The following is a 20,661-nucleotide window of genomic DNA, read 5'->3' as shown; positions in this document are numbered from 1 at the left end:
ATATACTTACTGAGCAGCTCATCCTCCTCTTCTGTTAAGGTGCATCTCTATCGAACATACATTGCAAAAGCAAGAGTGTGCAAGTTTAGACTTGAACACATACTACCGTTCAACAACATATATACATATTATAGTTCGATGTTGTAGAACACTGCATTGCAAGACTAGAATCGAACACTGTTTAGAAAAAAATCTCTTCTCAACATACTTACAGTGCTGCTCTTCTAAGATGAGAACATACTTACGAATTTGCTAAACACTTTCTTTCTTAACATACTTACTCTTCTACCCCAAGTAATAAACAAAACTTTTAAGAGTAAGGAGTGGGAGAAGGTAAAGGTAATACCTAATTTAAAATAAAAGAATATGTTAATTCTACATTATTTATTTACATCTCGTATGTACAAGTTTTATCCTGAATGATTTTACTTGTAGTAATATTTACGTACTTTTACTTCGCGATGTAATTATCATATACACATGCTTTATCTTACAATTAATAATGCAATTCTTGTATGTATGAGTTTTAGTTGATGTTATGCCGTAGTAAACAATGCTTTAACTAAAACCGAGTGATACAAAACTCACATACTTGCAAGCGTTTACATTGCTGTAATTAATGTAGTACTTAAAGTTAAGTCTTCGGTAACGCGTGCTTACACATACTAGTGAGCATCTACACTCCTAAGATTTTTTTCTAGAAGTCGCATCTTTAGCGACACATACTAACACATACTAGGGAGCGTTCACATTCCTGTGATTAACGTAGTACTTAAAGTAAAGTCTTTTTTAGCACTAGGCTTACGCGACTACACTGTTGCAATGTCTATCGTCACAGAGGTAAGACGTTATACTGGTTGCAATGTCACAGAGGAAAGAAGCCATACTGCTGCGATGTCACAGAGGGAAGAAGTCATACTGTTGAACAGAAGTAAAGGGTTATACTGTTGCAATGTCATGGAGGAAAGAAGTCATACTGTTGCAATGTCATAGAGGAAGGAAGTCATACTGTTGCAATGTCATAGAGGAAAAAAGTCATACTGTTGCAAAGTCTATCATTATAGAAGTAAAGGGTTATACTGTTGCAATGTCATGGAGGAAAGAAGTCATACTGTTGCAATGTCATAGAGGAAAGAAGCCATACTGTTGCACCATGTGAGTATTTTACTGCGCCTGGGTTAAGTTGGGACGCGATGTTAAAATACACGCAGGTGAATTTGGAACTGCTAACTGATATTGATATGATGCACTTTATAAAATCATCTATCCGAGGTGGTCTAAGTCAGTGCAGCGGGCGGTATTCCAAGGCAAATAATAAGTAACATGCCGAGTTTCGATTCTAGTCAGGAATCTCAGTATATCGTTTTGAACAGAAGTAAAGGGTTATACTGTCGCAATGTCATAGAGGAAAGAAGCCATACTGTTGCACCATGTGAGTATTTTACTGCGCCTGGGTTAAGTTGGGACGCGATGTTAAAATACACGCAGGTGAATTTGGAACTGCTAACTGATATTGATATGATGCACTTTATAAAATCATCTATCCGAGGTGGTCTAAGTCAGTGCAGCGGGCGGTATTCCAAGGCAAATAATAAGTAACATGCCGAGTTTCGATTCTAGTCAGGAATCTCAGTATATCGTTTTGAACAGAAGTAAAGGGTTATACTGTCGCAATGTCATAGAGGAAAGAAGTCATACTGTTGCAATGTCATAGAGGAAAGAAGTCATACTGTTGCAATGTCATAGAGGAAAGAAGTCATACTGTTGCGATGTCTATCATTATAGAAGTAGATGATTATACTGTTGCAATGTCATGAAGGAAAGAAGTCATACTGTTGCAATGTCATAGAGGAAAGAAGTCATACTGTTGCAATGTCATAGAGGAAAGAAGTCATACTGTTGCAATGTCTATCATTATAGAAGTAGATGATTATACTGTTGCAATGTCATGGAGGAAAGAAGTCATACTGTTGCAATGTCATAGAAGAAAGAAGCCATACTGTTGCAATGTCATAGAGGAAAGAAGTCATACTGTTGCAATGTCTATCATTATAGAAGTAGATGATTATACTGTTGCAATGTCATGGAGGTAAGAAGTCATACTGTTGCAATGTCATAGAGGAAAGAAGTCATACTGTTGCAATGTCATAGAGGAAAAAAGTCATACTGTTGCAATGTCTATCATTATAGAAGTAGATGATTATACTGTTGCAATTCATAGAGGAAAGAAGACATACTGATGCAATGTCATAGAGGAAAGAAGTCATACTGTTGCAATGTCTATCATTATAGAAGTAGATGATTATACTGTTACAATGTCATAGAGGAAAGAAGTCATACTGTTGCAACGTCATGTTTCCCTACTCGCAGTGCGATGTAACTTTTACAAGATGAGATGCCCTTACAGGACATTTAAAAATGAAACATGGAGAAGCGTCTACTACGTTCACCTGCGAGCAGTGTGAGGCATCGTTTACGAGGGTAGATGCCCTTACGCGTCATGTTAAATCAAAACACCCTCTATCGTCACAGAGACCTCAGCAACTAGAGAAGTAGAAAGTACAAGGAATTAAAGAAGATTTAGGGTTTTACTAAGGATGTATGTGTATGTATATTAATAAGGTAGCACTTAAGAATAAAGACTGTGAATAGGTTGTTATTTTAAAGCTGTACAATCGTAAAAGGCTACTAAAAGTCCTAAGGAAAGCTCTAAACTTGAGTGCACTGACGAGGACGTTAGCAAAAGATTATGCTAATGGAATATCTATCTGTTAATGCTACACTTCAAGCTGTGGAATGTTTCATAACTAATATCGAAAACAACGCTTACAGGAAGAAATTCCAACACTATAATACTTTAAAGCTGCTTTTTCTAGTTTTTAACCTTGCAACTCGAGAGAAGGATATTAAGTAACACCCTTATCAAACGTTATCTGCAAGAGTGCTTTTACTTTGTTAGGTATAGAACATTCATCTCTCCCTACGTCATGTTAAATCAAAAAATCATCAGGTATCTACAATGTTATTCTGCGAGCAGAGTAGTGTAACATTCGAAAGATAATATTTTAAAGCTGCTGTAATAGAACAACATTTTAACTAAAGGGTGTAAGTTAGCTAAAGTTGTTGCATTTTATCAACGGTAGGGGTATAGATGTACGTTTGTATTAAAATTCTATATGCATATAACTAATATGTAGAAATACCTCGAAGTGCTTAGTATAATTCACGCATTAAGAGCTTTGTAAGGTGTAACAGGTGTGGTTTCCTAATATATTATACATAAACAAAACTAATAACACAAGATTCGTTCTCTATTCCGCGATATATAATGCAAATAGAACGTTGATTTAGTTCTCCTATTTCTAAATCAGTTAGCACACTAAATCTATTAGTTAAAAACTTGAAAGTCTTTGTAGACGCATAACATCTTCTCTCTAAATTTCGTTATATATCTTCGTAGAGAAATCACTTTAAATTGCTCATTTAGCAGTAGACTTGTCAGCGGCTTGGCAGTTGAAGTTGAAAGATGACCTATCTGGTTAATCATCTCCATAGTTTTTCTACAAAAAAGCGGAATACTATTTTTTAGATGTTTGATGTTAACTCTTGATATACCTAGAAAAGAACAAAAATATATGAATGTAGCGTTAGCACTTGCATCGCACATAATGATGATCGGATATGAAAGGGTTACAAAAGTTAGTTAGTTAGTTTGTTAACAGCTAGCCTAGCTATCTTTTACAAACATGCAACTCGAAGAACCTCGTCTATAGCATGAGGATTAAAGAAAATAACTATTTATCAATAGACTAAAGTTACGATGTTCGGAAGAAACCAAGTTTCAATGTATGGAGGTCAGACATTGCTGTGAGTTTGAAATTAACCACGTCTATAGTATGAGGATTGAAGAGAACAACTATTTATGATTAGCTTAAAGTTACGATGTTTTAGAAGAAACCAACTTTCAGCTTGTTGAGGTCAGACATAGCTATGTGTGCGTGTTTGAAATTTACCACGTCTATAGCATGAGGATTGAAGAGAACAACTATTTATGATTAGCTTAAAGTTACGATGTTCGGAAGAAACCAAGTTTCAGCCTGTTGAGGGCAGACATAGCTATGTGCGCGTGTTTGAAATTATACCCCGTCTATAGCGTGAGGATTAAAGAGAACAACTATTTATCAATAGACTAAAGTTACGATGTTTTAGAAGAAACCATGTTTCAGCCTGTTGAGGATAGACATAGCTATGTGTGCGTGTTTGAAATTTAACCTCGTCTATAGTATGAGGATTAAAGAGAACAACTATTTATCAATAGACTAAAGTTACGATGTTTTAGAAGAAACCAAGTTTCAGCCTGTTGAGGACAGACATAGCTATGTGTGTGTGTGATTGAAATTAACCCCGTCTATAGCGTGAGGATTAAAGAGAACAACTATTTATCAATAGACTAAAGTTACGATGTTTTAGAAGAAACCAAGTTTCAGCCTGTTGAGGACAGACATAGCTATGTGCGCGTGTTTGAAATTATACCTCGTCTATAGCGTGAGGATTGAAGAGAACAACTATTAAGATTAGCTTAAAGTTACGATGTTTTAGAAGAAACCAAGTTTCAGCCTGTTGGACACAGACATAGCTATGTGCGCGTGTTTGAAATTATACCTCGTCTATAGCGTGAGGATTGAAGAGAACTACTATTTATGATTAGGTTAAAGTTACGATGTTCGGAAGAAACCAAGTTTCAGCCTGTTGAGGGCAGACATAGCTATGTGCTCGTGTTTGAAATTATACCTCGTCTATAGCGTGAGGATTGAAGAGAACAACTATTTATGATTAGCTTAAAGTCACGATGTTTTAGAAGAAACGAAGTTTCAGCCTGTTGAGGATAGACATAGCTATGTGTGCGTGTTTGAAATTATACCTCGTCTATAGCGTGAGGATTAAAGAGAACAACTATTTATCAATAGACTAAAGTTACGATGTTCGGAAGAAACCAAGTTTCAGCCTGTTGAGGACAGACATAGCTATGTGCGCGTTTTTGAAATTATACCTCGTCTATAGCGTGAGGATTAAAGAGAACAACTATTTATCAGTAGCTTAAAGTTACGATGTTTTAGAAGAAACCAATTTTAGCCTGTTGAGGACAGACATAGCTATGTGCGCGTGTTTGAAATTATACCTCGTCTATACCGTGAGGATTAAAGAGAACAACTATTTATGATTAGCTTAAAGTTACGATATTTTAGAAGAAACCAAGTTTCAGCCTGTTGAGGGCAGACATAGCTATGTACGCGTGTTTGAAATTATACCTCGTCTATAGCGTGAGGATTAAAGAGAACAACTATTTATCAATAGATTAAAGTTACGATGTTTTAGAAGAAACCAAGTTTCAGCCTGTTGAGGAAAGACATAGCTATGTGCGCGTGTTTGAAATTATACCTCGTCTATAGTATGAGGATTGAAGAGAACAACTATTTATGATTAGCTTAAAGTTACGATGTTTTAGAAGAAACCATGTTTCAATGAATAGAGGTCAGACATACCTTAAAATCTTCGCGCTGCAAACTGTTACTCGGATGAATAAAATGCATGCGTTCAAGCCTGAAACTCGAATGATAATATTCTGGTCGTACCTAAAAAGAAGAAACATATATGAATGTAGTGTAGGGTACATCATCTAACCTAGTTATCTTTACAACTCAAAGTTCGAAAACATACCTTTAAAGAAATGCACGTGCTGCAGACTGTTACTCGGATGAATAAAATGCGTACTTTCGAACGGTACCTAAAAAGAACAAACATATATGAATGTAGATGTCTAGTGTAGAAGTTGCTTTGCAAAAAAAAGTAACTAACAGTTCTACCTTACCTTAAGATAAAGGCTGAAGAATAATATTCACAGCAGACGGGAGATGTGTGTACGTAATAAACGCATACAGAGAACTGTGAGCACTTCGCGCAGACTGCAGCGAGTAAATATGCTGCTTGTTACCAAGCGGATGTGAAGAAATCGCTGACAACTGCAGTACAGTCGCAATGAAGTGTTTATGCAACAAGAGCTCCCCTGTAGTCCCGCAGGCTGACGTATTTAAGCCGGAATCGAACCTCCTGTTGATGCCGAGGTGTCAGAATTTAAGAGTTCTGCAGCGGATCGAGCCTTGGAAAGTTAGCGCGCGATCCTCGATTTCTCGAGGGTACTAAGCTACATCCGCGGTATTCCTTACCTGTAGGTACTTAAAGGTATTGAGCTAAAACTACATTTAGCTAGATCATGTAATGACGATCGCGCAGGCCCATCGCCTAGCATTTGCTATTTTTTTACAGCTTCCAGTTCGAACCCGCTATCTTCCGAAGTAGCGAGAATGATTGAAGAGTGTTGAGGGTGATTCATTTGTCGGATGGAGGCGTTAAGCTATGTGCAGGCTTCTTCGGTAGGAGTAGGCTGTCGGGACATCTAGTTATCGATTTAAAAATCCTAGTCAGGAAGGGTACGCGATTCAAATCCTGGCAACTTATGCCGTCAGGAAGGGCATCCGGCTAGATCATGTAATGACGATCGCGCAGGTCCCTCGCCTAGCATTTGCTATTTTTTACAGCTTCCAGTTCGAACCCGCTATCTTCCGAAGTAGCGAGAATGATTGAAGAGTGTTGAGGGTGATTCATTTGTCGGATGGAGGCGTTAAGCTATGTGCAGGCTTCTTCGGTAGGAGTAGGCTATGTCGGGACATCTAGTTATCTATTTAAAATCCTAGTCAGGAAGGGTACGCGATTCAAATCCTGGCAACTTATGCCGTCAGGAAGGGCATCCGGCTAGATCATGTAATGACGATCGCGCAGGTCCCTCGCCTAGCATTTGCTATTTTTTACAGCTTCCAGTTCGAACCCGCTATCTTCCGAAGTAGCGAGAATGATTGAAGAGTGTTGAGGGTGATTCATTTGTCGGATGGAGGCGTTAAGCTATGTGCAGGCTTCTTCGGTAGGAGTAGGCTATGTCGGGACATCTAGTTATCTATTTAAAATCCTAGTCAGGAAGGGTACGCGATTCAAATCCTGGCAACTTATGCCGTCAGGAAGGGCATCCGGCTAGATCATGTAATGACGATCGCGCAGGTCCCTCGCCTAGCATTTGCTATTTTTTTACAGCTTCCAGTTCGAACCCGCTATCTTCCGAAGTAGCGAGAATGATTGAAGAGTGTTGAGGGCGATTCATTTGTTGGATGGAGGCGTTAAGCTGTGTGCAGGCTTCTTCGGTAGGAGTAGGCTATGTCGGGACATCTAGTTATCGATTTAAAATCCTAGTCAGGAAGGGCAACCGGTCGTATAAAACTATGGTGTATGATCTAAGAGGCGGGGTGTGCAAAAAAATGCTACCATTAAGTAAGGGCTGTTGATAGGGGGTGTTAAACCTTGTGCAGACTCCTTCGAAAATGATTTTTGAGTACAAGAGTGTTGAGGGTGATTCATTTGTCGGATGGAGGCAATAAGCCTTGTGCAGGCTTCTTCGGTAGGAGTAGGCTATGTTGCAATGTTCGGAAGAAACCAATTTTCAGCCTACTGAGGTCGGACATTGTCGTGAGGGGTTTGAGTTCAGCTCGAGAAGCTGCTAATAATTTTAATGCGAACTGTACGCGTGTGGCAGACTTCGTTCCCTGCTGAGGCAAACACATTCCAGCGAGCCGGATGCAGCTTGCGTGCGCGTGTGTAGGCATGCTTCAAAAACACATCCCAGAATATTTTTTCCTCGTTCTAGAGTCTGTTACCCTTCCTGATGTAACAAGACTAGGATTTATTTTTTTAGACTGCACTTGGCTAGAAATAGCTACATGAAATTATTATATAGAAAGAGAATTGCTAGCTCCTACAGTTTGGTTTAGTGTACCTGCCTCTCATCCGGCAGTCTCGGGTTCGATTCTCTTGGGGGATAAAAATATGTTTTACAGAGTTTAAATCGCAAGAATTTGTTGAGTTGCCCTTCCTGACGCAAAACTAGCAGTATCTAGCCTCTTACATCATACACTATTGTTTTCGACCGGTTGCCCTTCCTGACAACTCGGATTAAGAATCTGTTTTACAACTCGAGAATCGGGGATTTACAGCTAGATGCACTTCTTAGATTTTAAATCACGAACTATTGTTTTACAGCTGGATGCCCTTCTTGACTAAGATTTTAAATCGCAAGAATTTGTTTTAAGACTAGTCGCCCTTCCTGATGCAAAACTGGCAGTATCTAGCCTCTCACATCATACACTATGGTTTTCGACCGGCTGCCCTTCCTGATGTCAAAGAACTCGGATTAAGAATCTGTCGAGAATCGTGGGATTTACAGCTAGATGTACTTCTTAGATTTTAAATCGCTGTATCGCGAACTATTGTTTTACAGCCGGATACCCTTCCTGACTAAGATTTTTAAATCACAAGAATTTGTTGAGTTGTCCTTTCTGATGCAAACTGGTAGTATCTAGCCTCTTACATCATACACTATGGTTTTCAACCGGTTGCCCTTCCTAACGCTGAAAGACCAGGATTTAGCCAGTTACCCTTCCTGATGTAACAAGACTAGGACTGCACTTGGCTAGAAATAGCCACACGAAATTATTATATAGAAAGAGAATTGCTGGGCGGATGACAGCTGTCAGAAAAGCATATAAGTTTGTAAAGCACGTGGAATTTACCGCCACCGGGCAGCACTGTTCTCTCTGGATTAAAAGCTTTGTTTCCAAAGAAGAGCGCGTGGAATTTGCCACCACCGGGCAGCACGGTGATTAAAGATGGCGGATGACAGCTGTCAGAAAAGCACATGGGTTTGTAAAGCATGTGGAATTTACCGCCACCGGGCAGCACGGTGATTAAAGATGGTGGATGATAGCTGTCAAAAAAGCGCATAGGTTTGTTTCCAAACAAGAGCATTTAGAATTTGCCGCCACCACATAGAGTATAGCACTGAGGTTTGTGATGCAAGATGGCGGATGACAGCTGTCAGAAAATAGCATGTGAATTTGTTTCCAAACAAGAGCACGTGGAATTTATCGCCACTACATAGAGTGCAGCACTGAGGTTTGTGATGCAAGATGGCGGATGACGTACCACATTTCAAAGGTAAGTAGCTAAAGAGGGCAGCATGGTGCTCAAAGATGGCGGATGACAGCTGCACGTGGCTTTGTTTCCAAACAAGAGCACGTGGAATTTGCCGTCACTACATAGAGTGCAGCACTGAGGTTTCGGATGCAAGATGGCGGATGACGTACCACATTTCAAAGGTAAGTAGCTAAAGAGGGCAGCACGATGCTCAAAGATGGCGGATGACAGCTGCACGTGGCTGTCAAAAAGCACGTGGATTTGTTTATCTCGAGCTAGTGAGGTTAAGTTGGTAGCACTAAGGTTTAGGCCCGCCAAGATGGCAACACTACCGATGACAGGTGACGCAAGAGGGCAGCACAGTGTTTAAAGATGGCGGATGACAGCTGTCAAAAAGCACGTGGCTTTGTTTATCTCGCGTTAGTTAGGTTAAGTTGGCACTACTGAGGTTTAGGCCCGTCAAGATGGCAGTACTGAGGTTAGCGATGCGTTGTTGTCTGTCAAGAAGCACGTGGCTTTGTTTACAAATCTGTCAAAAAGCACGTGGCTGTCAAAAAGCACGTGGATTTGTTTATCTCGCGCTAGTTAAGTTAAGTTGGCACTACTGAGGTTTAGGCCCGTCAAGATGGCAGTACTGAGGTTAGCGATGCGTTGTTGTCTGTCAAAAAGCACGTGGCTGTCAAAAACACGTGGCTTTGTTTACCTCATGCTAGTTAGGTTAAGTTGGAACCACTGAGGTTTAGGCCCGTCAAGATGGCAGCAGTGAGGTTAGCGATGCGTTGTTGTCTGTCAAAAAGCACGTGGCTTTGTTTACAAATTCAAATCTCCCGCCAAAATTTAAATCTTCCGCCAAATTTCAAATTTCCCGCCAGAATTCAAATTTCCCGTGCCGCGCGAGGAGGAGGAGGCGGCAGAACCATCCAATTATACTACTCATTATACTACTCTTTCACACCTGGAAAATGCTGGGGCTGTACCTTATTTAATGTCACTGCGCTTCCTTCCCCCTCCTGACCCTCCCCTCTCCCATCGGCACCATAAGACGTGTCTGTGTCGGTGCGACATAAAGCACCTTGTAAAAAAAGTATAGAAGATGTTAAGATATGGGTGGTGCTGAGTTAAGACTTTCAGAGCTCAGTTATCACGCCTGGATTTAATGAAATGTGCTACATACGGAGACAGTCGTGTTGCAATAGCACTTTCTGGGGAGTGACGATAGCAATGAGCAAATATCTCACTCCATATTACTCCTTGTGAGCCTCATTCTACCACCGCAATCGGCTTTTGGTGGTTTCTCTATAGCATTGAACGTGTTATTTGTCGATCCAAACAAAATCAGGACTGTTGACAAAACAGACGCGTAGGTATGTCACTAGTGGAATACCTGCTATAAATTCGTGTAGCCACAAAAATGACGACGAAGGTAATGAACATGATTTCGATATTGAGACATGGGCCGACTGGTTGCCTTTCTTGAATCCATACTGACGTAGTTAGTCCCGGTTATACAAAGCTTCAGTATGAAAAATTCCAGCAGGTACCATATATTAAGAGGCATTGTTTTAAAGAAATTTCAGGTCGTTTCGGCCGACTACGAACCTCGTCATTTCAACTGTCGCCTTCTGCGGGTATTTACTTTTGCCGAGCAATTCTGCATTCGTCCCCGGTGTTGCTTGTTTCCCTCCTGTGTCCATTCGGCTCCTAATTTTTTAAGGTTTATTCTCGATTGCGGGACACACTTCATGATGTCATTACTTGTGATTTCCAGTTCTTCGAGAGCTCAGTGTAACAAGCCCCAGATTTTTTTATCTCCTGATGTTAAAGATCCGTTTGGCCAATTTTGTTGGGCTCATTCATGTCACATCTCCATAAAAGGTGATTCTTCTTTTCCAAGTGGAGTCGGTGTTTTTCTCTACGTGGATATATACGTCGTGATTGTGCCGTCTGCTCCATTCACCTTTATCTTTGAGAGGGCCTAATATATTTCTTTCTTCCTTTCTTCCTTTCTTTCTTTCTTTCTTTCTTTCTTTCTTTCTTTCTTTCTTTATTTCTTCGACCTCCAGCTAGTCAACCTGGTCTTACTTGTTCATTATGAGATATTCCGTAGCCTATTAACTCTTCTGCTAAGATGAAATTGGGGTAGTGCCTAAGTTTTGCGTTGAAAGATTGAAAGAGACCCACAGGAGTGCTCTTGTGTCCTCATCCAGTTAATGCATTTCTAGTGTGTAGTTGTAGTTGGCTCTGGTCGTGCTTTCTTGTTCCACATATTTAATAACACAGCCTCCATCGTGATATCGTGTCCTCAGAGGTAGACTTCCGATACTGGATTATGCAAAGAATGTCCTCCGTCCTGTGAACGAAAATATTCTTTCATACCTCACAAATTTTGTTGTAGACATTCTCAGTTAGCTCGTATGTCATTTCCATTTTGCTCATGCGTGATGCGTAGGCTTCTATATCGGACACATTATTATTATTATTATTATTATTATTATTATTATTATTATTATTATTATTATTATTATTATTATTTTAAAAACAAGACCCATCGTATAACAGCTCATTAGGTCTTTGGCCTGCCAAGGCGATTCATGTCCAGCCTTTATGTACTAGTGTGCCGAATTGTAAGTGTGAAGACATTCTCAGCCGTAATGCTTGGCTTTCTTGACCAGATCTGCAGACTCTCGTATCACCTCCCTAGAAGTTGGTCTCACGAGGCTGAGGAAACCTCTTTCTAACACTTCGTCTACAATTATAATTCCTGATATGCAATGAATTGAAACTGGGGACCGCGGGAAAGAGACAAACACGCTCTTCGTTCACTACTGGTTTTATTATTATTATTATTATTATTATTATTATTATTATTATTATTATTATTATTATTATTATTATTATTATTATTATTATTATTATTATTATTATTATTATTATACTATTATCTGATGATATAGTCCTGCTCTCCAGATCCATGGTAGAACTGATGTGGATGTAAGAGGCCGCGGCGGTGGTAGTGACAGTGGTGATTATCATTTAACGATTATCATATAAAAAGTGAATAACAATTCTGTCAACACAAATGAGAGCAAAAACGGAAGCGCTCCGACTCTTCACAAAATGAAGGTACAGGCTAAAATGTGAGGGATATGAGTGAGTATTTGTGAGTTTCACAAATAGGAAAAGTCTTCTCAGTTTTAATTACTGCGTTGATGGGGTGAAAGTTCCTTTTGGGGATCATTGTAAGTACCTAGGTATTAATATAAGGAAAGATATTCATTGGGGTAATCACATAAATATGATTGTAAATAAAGGGTACAGATCTCTGCACATGGTTATGAGAGTATTTAGGGGTTGTAGTAAGGATGTAAAGGAGAGAGCATATTTTTCTCTGGTGAGACCCCAACTAGAGTATGGTTCCAGTGTATGGGACCCTTACGAGGATTACTTGATTCAGGAACTGGAAAAATCCAAAGAAAAGCAGCTCGATTTGTTCTGGGCGATTTCCGACAAAAGAGTAGCGTTACAAAAATGTTGCAAAGTTTGGGCTGGGAAGACTTGCGAGAAAGGACACGAGCTGCTCGACTGAGTGGTGTGTTCTGAGCTGTCATTGGAGAGATGGCGTGGGAGGACATCAGTAGACGAATACGTTTGGATGGTGTCTTTAAAAGTAGGAAAGATCACAATATGAAGATAAAGTTGGAATTCAAGAGGACAAATTGGGGCAAATATTCGTTTATAGGAAGGGGAGTTAGGGATTGGAATAACTTACCAAGGGAGATGTTCAATAAATTTCCAATTTCTTTGCAACCATTTAAGAAAAGGCTAGGAAAACAACAGATAGGGAATCTGCCACCTGGGCGACTGCCCTAAATGCAGATCAGTACTGGTTGATTTGATTTTGGAAGAGATCAACAGAATACCAGAGAAAATATGAAAGTGTAAATTATGGTACAAGTAAAAGGAAGCAAAAACAAGCTCAGTTAGAGGACCCTTGGTCACCAATTCACGCTCCTAAAACGAAGGTTCCAGCGGTTTCTACTTCACATACAAGGGATGCTGTTGAATTACCATCCCCGGGGGTATACGAGACTGCGCAGGTTTCAGCGAGCAAGATCAGGTTCTTAGTACAAGAAGCAAAGACTGAGAATCTTGTGCTAAATCCGAGGAAAGCTGGTACGACTATAAAACTCCAGAGATTTCTTAGTTGGCGGCCGATCCATCAAATGGTTGCACGACTTCAAAACTAGAGAACAATTTTTACGGCTCAAGCACCGTGTGATATAGCGTCAAAAGTGAGAATCCAAATCGGCGTCTGTCTAAATGTATATAACACATTAATACTGCGTTGTATTTTCCAGGTGTGAGACTTGAAGTGTCCGGAAATAGAATTATTATGTTTTTTTACATTTAAAGAAATGTTTTTCGGAAGATTTTCAAGGCGAAAAACTACTTGACTGACAGATAGGATACGATCGTGACCTGGATCAAAAATATGAAGATCCGAACATTATAAGCCACATGTGTAAAATAGAAGTACAATGGGAATTAGATATCTCTTGCGACAGGCCATGTCATACGAATTGATATTCGTCTTCTTATGCTTTCTTCGAATGAGTCAACTAAAGATCACGATGTTCAACATTTTTGCTTGGAGAGGGACTATATATTTTCCCAATACTCGCGCATTCTGTGGCTAGTCTTCTCTCTTCTTTTCTTTGTCCAAAGGGCGCCTCTATTTTACATGATGGTCTGTCCTGAAACCTCTTTTGTTTGATTATTCTTCCGAGAGGTGCCCAGTTTTTGATGTCATTTTCAGTTACTCCCAGTTCCTGCATGTCTTTGTTCACTTCTGTTAGCCATTGTGTTCCTATCTTTCTGTTTGTGCATTAGTTGAGAATCTGGTTGGTCATCCTAGTTGGGTTCATCCTAGTAACAAGTACATGGAAGGTCAGACGCCTCTTCCTGGTTACGTCAGTGATTTCTTTCAGTATAAATGTATAGCTCCTGGTTTCGTCGCCTTGTGTACTCGCTATCTATTTTGATCGGTCTTATTATCTTTCTCAAGATCTTGCCCTTTTGGATCTCCAGTTTGTCCGTCAATCCCTTCCTGCTCAGCATCGAGCATTATGTGGTGCATAGGGCTTCTGTGTGGATAACTGTCTGGTAGTGACTCAATTTGGTGATACGAGAGAGTCATTTCTTGTCATATTATTATTACTATTACTATTATTATGATTATTATTATCATTCAACTATCAGGCTCCTTTAATGGTGACGGTCATCCCATTTGGATGTATAACACAAATGTAGACGCAAATAAAGGAATATCCATCCAAATGATAAACATTTACCATTTCTGAATACATTTGAATACACAAATTAATTTTCTGCTGGTAGCATCTTCTCTTAGATGTATGCCACGGTTCCATATTCATCCGTCCAGCGAGGGTATTATTCCGTACAAAACACTGCACTTGTTCAGTAAGCAGAAGCTGTGAATTCCGTTCTGTTCCCCACCACAGTTGAATCTCCTGGGTTATAAGCTCACGCTATGCTGAGCACAAACGAAAGCCCCCCAGGAGCGCTCTTGTAACGTCACCCAGTTAATGCATTTCTATTGTGTGGTTGTAGTAGGCTCTGGCCGTGCGTTCTTCTTCCACATATTAAAGAACACAGCCACCATCGTCATATCGTGTCCTCATAGGAAGCCTTCCGATATTGGATTATGCGAAGTATGTCCTCCCTCATGTGAAGGAAAAAAATCTTCCTACCTGCCGAGCTGTGTTGAGAGCTTACTTCTCTAATCAACATGGATATATTTTGGCGCAGGGGAGGGGTGGATCTACCTGGATTTAGAATAATCAGTTCCCCGACAATATTGTTACCATAGCAACAACTGTTACTCTATGTTTACTACGTCGGCAGTGTCATCGCCTCACTGTGTGCTCCATTCCTGTAACTGAACATTTCCCTCTTGAATGACGAGGAAAACATGTCTTTTTGGACATCAGTTAGGTTTCTAAGATGAAATTCTGAAAGAATTTAAATGTGTAAAGTCCACCTGTTCAATACACGTTCGCCATTTAATAAATGGTCTGTTCAAAATGCTCCATAGTTGTTTAAAAATCTATACAGGACATGTTTCGACCTACCCTACCCTAGAGATCATAACCTAAGACAGAATTAATAAGAAAGTCATATAACAAAAACAGTGATACATAAAACTTCGAGGTAAAATAGAATTAATAAAAGGAAATGGAAGTTTATGTTTATAATGTACATAGTTAAAATATTTAAATATACTCAACAAATACAATGGAAATATGTGTTAAACATGTGCATAGATTCAAACTTGAAAGAATTTAGTTGTAAGTGTGGGTCCAACCGTATTTAATACGATATTGGCTGGCTGGAGGAAATACTTAAAAATTATTTTGTGAAGACAGTTAGATGTAGTTCTATTGCAATGCTTCTGGAAACGAAGTGAAGTAGTATTAGAATATTCATTTGAAGGCATAATTTAAATACATTAGCCCACACTCGCGATGAAACACCCTTTTCATTTAGAGTCGGACTATCATCGTTGGACGCCTGATAAGTTAAATGATAATAATACTTTGGCTTTACGTTCCAATAACTATTTTACGACTTTTCTGAGAAGCCGAAGTGAAGAATGTAGTCCTGCAAGAGTAATTTTACATGCCAGTAAATCTGCCAACACGAGGCCGTCGTATTTGAACACCTTCAAATACCACAGGAATGAGCCAGAATCGAACCTACCAAGTTGGGGTCAAAAGGCCAGCGTCTCAACCGTCTCAGCCACTCAGCTCGGCCCTGATAAGTTTTAAATACTATTCTCAGAAATTCATAGAACAGGGAAAATCACACAATACTATTACACTGTGAATACGAAAGCAAAGCCTTGTTGAATTCTGTAAAATATATTTTTCACTGAGTGAATAACAGGAATTTTACTTCCTTAAGTATACATATTGCCATTCCCACCCAGGGAATCGTATATCGAAACTCGTACGCTCAAACCCTATATCTTTGTAAATTGTAACACAAAAGTTATAACGTGTTAGTTGTCTTTGAATGTATAAATATAACAAAATGAAACGGACTGTTCATATCTTGCACAGTATAAATAAAACCAGAATATGTTGAAAAGTTCCGTTTTCTCATGATTGTAGCGTTTTTTTAAATGTACTGTACACCAATGTCGTGGAGGAGTGCTTCGTAAACACACTTTCTTTTATACGTTAGGAGTCTTGTTTAAGACCATAATTGAAAATATACATACATACATACATACATACATACATTATCATTATAGACTATTATGCCTTTCAGCGTTCAGTCTGCAAGCCTCTGGGAATTTACTAAACGTCGCCACAATCCTCGATTTGCAACTAGTGTTGTGGCTTCATTTAGTTCTATACCTCTTATCTTTAAATCGTTAGAAACCGAGTCTAACCATCGTCGTCTTGGTCTCCCCCTACTTCTCTTACCCTCCATAACAGAGTCCATTATTCTCCTAGGTAACCTATCCTCCTCCATTCGCCTCACATGACCCCACCACCGAAGCCGGTTTATGCGTACAGCTTCATCCATCGAATTCATTCCTAAATTAACCTTTCTATCCTCATTCCGAGTACCCTCCTGCCATTGTTCCCACATGTTTGTACCAACAATCATTCTTGCTACTTTCATGTCTGTTACTTCTAACTTATGAACAAGATATCCTGAGTCCACCCAGCTTTCGCTCCCGTAAAGCAAAGTTGGTTTGAAAACAGACCGATGTAAAGATAGTTTCGTCTGGGAGCTGACTTCCTTCTTACAGAATACTGCTGATCGCAACTGCGAGCTCACTGCATTAGTATTACTACACCTTGATTAAATCTCACTTACTATATTACCAACCTGGGAGAACACACAACCTAAATACATGAAATTATCGACCTGTTCTAGCTTTGTATCACCAATCTGACATTCAATTGTGTTGAATTTCTTACCTACTGACATCAATTTAGTCTTCGAGAGGCTAATTTTCATACCATACTCATTGCACCTATTTTCAAGTTCTAAGATAATAAATTGCAGGCTTTCGGCACAGTCTGCCATTAAGACCAAGTCGTCAGCATAGGCCAAACTGCTTACTACAATTCCACCTAACTGAATCTCTCCCTGCCATTTTATACATTTCAGCAGATGATCCATGTAAACTACGAACAGCAAAGGTGCAAGATTACAGCCTCGTCTAACTCCTGTAAGTACCCTGAACCAAGAACTCATTCTACCACCAATTCTCACTGAAGCCCAATTGTCAACATAAATGCCTTTGATTGAATTTAATAATCTACCTTTAGTGCCATAGTCGCCCAGTATGGCGAACATCTTTTCCCTCGGTACCCTGCCATATGCTTTCTCTAGATCTACGAAACATAAACACAACTTCCTATTCCTCTCGTAGCATTTTTCAATTACCTGGCGCATACTGAAAATCTGATCCTGACAGCCTCTCTGTGGTCTGAAACCACACTGGTTTTCATCAAACTTCCTCTCAACGACTGATTGCACCCTCCCTTCCAAGATGCCAGTGAATACTTTGCCTGGTATACTAATCAATGAGATACCTCGATAGTTGTTGCAATCCTTCCTGTTACCTTGCTTATAGATAGGTGCAATTACTGCTTTTGTCCAATATGAAGGTACGTTACCAACACTCCATGCTAATTTTACTACTCTATGAAGCCATTTCATCCCTGCCTTCCCACTATACTTAACCATTACAGGTCTAATTTCATCTATTCCTGCTGCCTTATGACAATGGAGTTTATTTACTCTCCTTTCCACTTCCTCAAGCATAATTTCACCAACATTATTTTCCTCCTCCCCATGAGCTTGGCTGTTTGCAACACCATCATGATGATTTCCATTTACATTGAGAAGATGTTCAAAATATTCCCTCCACCTCTCCAGTGATTCCCTGGGATCTATTATGAGTTCACCTGAATTACTCAAAACACTGTTCATTCCCTTTTCCCTCCCTTTCTAAGATTCTTTATTACTGTCCACAAAGGTTTCCCTGCTGCTTGACCTAGTCTTTTCAGGTTATTACCAAAATCTTCCCATGACTTATTTTTGGATTCAACAACTATTTGTTTCGCTCTGTTTCTTTCATCTACGTACAAATCCCTGTCTGCCTCGGCCCGTGTTTGGAGCCATTTCTGATAAGCCTTCTTTTTGCGTTTACAGGCTGCTCTCACTTCATCATTCTACCAAGATGTTCGCCTTTTCCCATCTATACACACAGTTGTTCCTAGGCATTCCCTTGCTGTTTCTACTACAGCATCCCTGTATGCCACCCATTCACTTTCTATATCCTGAACCTGCTTACTGTCTACTGTTCGAAACTTCTCACTAATCATATCCATGTACTTCTGTCTAATTTCCTCGTCCTGGAGATTTTCTACCCTTATTCGTTTGCAGACAGATTTCACTTTCTCTACCCTAGGCCTAGAGGTAATTAGTTCACTACAGATCAGATAGTGGTCTGTATCATCGAAAAATCCGCGAAAAGCTCGTACATTCCTAACAGATTTCCTGAATTCAAAGTCCGTTAAGATATAGTCTATTATGGATCTGGTGCCCCTAGCCTCCCATGTGTAGCGGTGAATAGCCTTATGGTTGAAGAATGTATTCGTAACAGCTAAACCCATACTAGCACAGAAGTCCAGCAAACGCTTCCCATTCCCATTAGCTTCCATATCTTCCCCACATTTACCAATCACCCTTTCGTATCCTTCAGTTCTATTCCCAACTCTCGCATTGAAATCGCCCATTAGCACTATTCTATCCTTGCTGTTGACCCTGACCACGATGTCACTCAATTCTTCATAAAACTTGTCAACTTCATCCTCATCTGCACCCTCACATGGTGAATACACGGACACAACTCTTGTCCTAATTCCTCCCACTGACAAATCTACCCACATCATTCGCTCATTTACGTGCCTAACAGAAACTTTGTTGCGTGCAATGGTATTCCTGATAAAGAGCCCTACCCCAGACTCTGCCTTTCCCTTTCTAACACCTGTCAAGTACACTTTATAATCTCCTATCTCTTGCTCAATATCTCCCCTTACCCGAATATCACTTACTCCTAGCACATCCAGATGCATCCTCTTTGCTGACTCAGCCAGTTCTACCTTCTTTCTTCCACAAGCCCCATTAATATTGATAGCTCCCCATCGAATTCCATTTCGTTCGCCAAGTTGTTTCCAAGGAGTCCCTCGCCTGTCAAATGGGAGTGGGACTCCATTCCTCCCATAGGTCCGAGGCTTGCTTAGAGTGTTCTGAGCTCGGTTAATTCATGAAGCAGGATGCTGCCCTACTTGCACATAGTCCAAGTGAGCATCTCTCCTCTAATGGGTTATGGACCATCGGTTAATTGTATAGTCCTAGCCGCCTGCGCACAAGGAGGGCCACGACTCAGAATATGTCCGAGATGTCCACTCCCATTCCATAGTAACTGGTATCCCGACTCTCAGGACCACTTACTAGGCCACTCAGCCGTTGCCCATAGTTCACGAACTAGGACGTGACTACAGTAACCCACAAACATGAACCATGAGGGAATTGAGCCAACGGCACGTGGTGTTCGCAAGCGGTCACCCATCCAAGTACTGACCACGCCCAATGTTGCTTAACTGCGGTGATCGGACGAGAACCGGTGTATTCAACATGATATGGCCATTTACATTAAAAATGAAATAATATACACATCTTGTAAGTCACTTCCCATAGAATAGTAAATCACGTAACTCGGAAATATATCTGTTCACAAAATACTAAATAAGGTGCAAGCTATCTCCAGCTACTTGTCAACATATCAGACAAAATGTCTACGTTATAAGAGAAGTGTTCGTGAGTTAATTATGTAACCGACAATGCGTTATGAAGGATACCTACACACACGAAGCACCGAAATGAGTCACAATGATACTGCTTTCTTATCCTTGGTAGCAGGGTTCGTACGCGGATAGTGTAGCGCTACACTTCTAAGGAAGCACGTCAGTGACTGGTCCGTCTCCCTCGAGAGTGAGCTGGGCTGTGTCGTCGAAGCAGTATGTCTGGACTAGATGAAGGCTTTCGACTCCGTGCCCCCTCGCCGGCTCCCGCTCTAGTTACATCTGTAAGGGATCGCTGGTTCGATGCTATTTATTCATTTTACGTGTTCAGGATATCGCTTCTACATAGTTAAATACATAAATATAGAAGTATACGAACTAAATTACTAGATGGAATGTGAGGACCGAAATTCAGCAGCCTTGATGGCCTTATCATTAGCGGAAATCAGATCATCCATGCTACAAATTGCAGGCAGGTTTCTGCAGAGCAGCAGATCTTGTGGGCCCTGTAAATAACCACACACGCAACGATCGACTTCTGTGATGTATCCCTGTTTCCTCAGATTCATTTTGCACCGGTACACTCGAGTTCTCAACCTATTTAACTTCGTACATGTAGCATGTGGAAAATGATAGCCTGCCGCAAGTATCTCCTTGACATTCTCCCAATGCT

The 20,661-nt window shown here is 40.2% G+C and overlaps 1 non-coding gene across 1 annotated transcript; it reads right to left on the bottom strand.

Annotated features, from left to right (window-relative positions):
- Nucleotides 1-19,719: 19,719 nt before the first annotated feature.
- LOC137497215 (5S ribosomal RNA) lies at nt 19,720-19,838 on the bottom strand. The gene has a single exon (XR_011017736.1). It is a non-coding gene; the product is annotated as a 5S ribosomal RNA (ribosomal RNA).
- Between the last annotated feature and the right edge of the window lie 823 nt (nt 19,839-20,661).

The sequence above is a fragment of the Anabrus simplex genome, chromosome 1 (assembly GCF_040414725.1).
Source record: "Anabrus simplex isolate iqAnaSimp1 chromosome 1, ASM4041472v1, whole genome shotgun sequence".
Classification (NCBI taxonomy): Eukaryota; Metazoa; Arthropoda; class Insecta; order Orthoptera; family Tettigoniidae; genus Anabrus; species Anabrus simplex.
Note: the sequence above shows the minus strand (reverse complement) of the source record. Positions and strands in the feature narration are given on the sequence as shown.